The sequence below is a fragment of the Miscanthus floridulus genome, chromosome 14 (genome assembly GCF_019320115.1).
Source record: "Miscanthus floridulus cultivar M001 chromosome 14, ASM1932011v1, whole genome shotgun sequence".
NCBI classification, from domain to species: domain Eukaryota; kingdom Viridiplantae; phylum Streptophyta; class Magnoliopsida; order Poales; family Poaceae; genus Miscanthus; species Miscanthus floridulus.
In genome coordinates, this window is record NC_089593.1 from 35,174,828 (window position 1) to 35,177,259 (window position 2,432).

A 2,432-nucleotide genomic window follows, 5' to 3' on the forward strand; every position below is an offset into this window, starting at 1 on the left:
CCAAGCCGGCCGATGGAAGAAAAATGGGCATCATCTTGAACCTCCAATGATATTGCTAGCCCGTCGTGCATTTATGTTGAATCAACGTTGCCATCAGGGTGCCCAAAGAAACTAAGCGTTGAGAATAGGTGTATTGGTCATGTTTTGAAAGTGAAAAAAATCAAATGCATAGACTGAGTGAGGCTGACTTTATGACTGGCTAGCAAAGAGATAGAAAAGCAAGGGACGCAATGGGTCCTAGCTCTTTATGAAGCACACATTTCGTTTGTTCCTTTTTTCACCATTTTACTTTTGTGTAGTATAAACCAGGATGGAATTTGTATTTAATTATATTTTGCGTACTGCAACAACGGGTTCTGTCAGTCAGCTGCCCCCCAAAAAACAACTAACATATATACATAACAATGAACATATAGCAAAAAGTCACGATCGAGTGCATAAACGCATATACAAGAAACAAACTAAACTACACTAAAAATCATGTAATCAGCATTACATAAAAAAAATGACGCAAACACAGAAAGAATAGGTACAACAAGTAGCAGCTAGCACCTACAAATGCATGCTACAACTACGAACTCATGGGGCATTTTATTCAGATACTACTATAATGGCTAGAGGACTCTTCATCAGTTGTCAGCTGCCGGTGGGATGTGCGGCGGGTCAGGCTTTGGTTTGGGCTCAGGCTCTGGTTTTGGTTTGGGCTTAGGCTCCGGTTTCGGTTGAGGCTCTGGCTTTGGTTCTGGCTTAGGTTCCGGTTTTGGTTTTGGCTCTGGCTTTGGTTCGGGCTCTGGCTCCGGCTTCGGTTCAGGCTTTGGCTTCGGTTTGGGCTTGGGCTTCGGTTCAGGCTTTGGCTCTGGTTTGGGCAGTGGTTCAGGTTTTGGTTCTGGCTTGGGCTCAGGCTTAGGCTCTGGTTTGGGCAGTGGTTCAGGTTTTGGTTCCGGGTTGGGCTCAGGCTTAGGTAGTGGTTTTGGTTCTGGCTTGGGCTCAGGCTTAGGCTCTGGTTTGGGCAGTGGTTCGGGTTTTGGTTCCGGCTTGGGCTCAGGCTTAGGCAGTGGTTTTGGTTCTGGCTTGGGCTCAGGCTCAGGTTTGGGCAGTGGTTCGGGTTTTGGTTCCGGCTTGGGCTCAGGCTTAGGCAGTGGTTTGGGTTTTGGTTCTGGCTTGGGCTCAGGCTCAGGCTCTGGTTTGGGCAGTGGTTCTGGCTTGGGCTCAGGTTTAGGCTCTGGTTTCGGCAGTGGTTCGGGTTTTGGTTCCGGCTTGGGCTCAGGCTTAGGCTCGGGTTTTGGTTCTGGCTTGGACTCAGGCTCAGGCTCAGGTTTTGGTTCTGGTTTGGGCTCAGGCTTTGGCTCTGGTTTGGGCAGTGGTTCGGGTTTTGGTTCCGGCTTGGGCTCAGGCTTAGGCAGTGGTTCGGGTTTTGGTTCTGGCTTGGGCTCTGGTTTGGGCAGTGGTTCTGGCTTGGGCTTAGGTTTAGGCTCTGGTTTCGGCAGTGGTTCGGGTTTTGGTTCCGGCTTGGGCTCAGGCTTGGGCTTGGGTTTTGGTTCTGGCTTGGGCTCAGGCTCAGGCTCAGGTTTTGGTTCTGGTTTGGGCTCAGGCTTAGGCTCTGGTTTTGGCACTGGTTCAGGTTTTGGTTCTGGTCTAGGCTCAGGCTTCTCCGGCTTGGGCTTTGGTTCAGGCTTAGGCTTGGGCACCGGTTCTGGTTTGGGCTTTGGCTCTGGTTTGGGCGTGGGCTCTGGGACGAGGCTCAGGTTTTGGTTCAGGATGAGGTAATGGCTCAGGTTTAGGCTCTGGACGTGGCTTGGGCTCCGGTTTAGGTTCGGGTTTGGGTTCTGGCTGGGGCAGGGGTTCCGGCTCAGGTTGAGGTTTGGGTTGTGGCTCCGGCTGCGGCAGCTCGGCGGCAGCACGTCCATGCTTGCGCGCGAAGCGGGAGCCGTGGCCAAGCCCGACGCCGGCAGCCGCCGCTTCGTCGACGAAGAAGGCGGTGGCGGCAGCCACTGCGCCCAGAAGCACGGCGAGGAGAAGGTAGGATGACGAGAGGCGACATGTCGCCGCCATGGCTGCTGCTCCTGCAACAAGTTCGCCTGCTAGCTAGCTCTCTGCTGTGTTGCTCTCTGACTCGCTCTCTCTAGAGCAGCTGTTGGTAGTGCCCGAGAGTAGTCTTCTGTGTCTGTGGATGACGGGGTGGTCTTGGGTCGGATTTATAGCGCGCCAGAGCCAAGCAGCTTCGGACGCGTGGATGGCTGTCTGCCTTGCTAACTAGCTGCTTTACACCGTCTTAAAGAAAAAAACTAGCTGCTTTACACGTTTGGTCTCCGCTGTATCATCGGGTAGGTAACGGTTAAGCCCGTGTTTATTGCTATTCAACGGATAGCAGTAGCACGAATCTTTCCCTTTTACTTTCTCACGGACTCATCCATCCATTTCTTGTTCCAACA

At 52.5% G+C, this 2,432-nt stretch overlaps 1 pseudogene; it reads right to left on the reverse strand.

Moving 5' to 3' along the window:
* Positions 1-413: 413 nt before the first annotated feature.
* On the reverse strand, positions 414-2,166 carry LOC136502650 (uncharacterized; annotated as a pseudogene).
* Between the last annotated feature and the right edge of the window lie 266 nt (positions 2,167-2,432).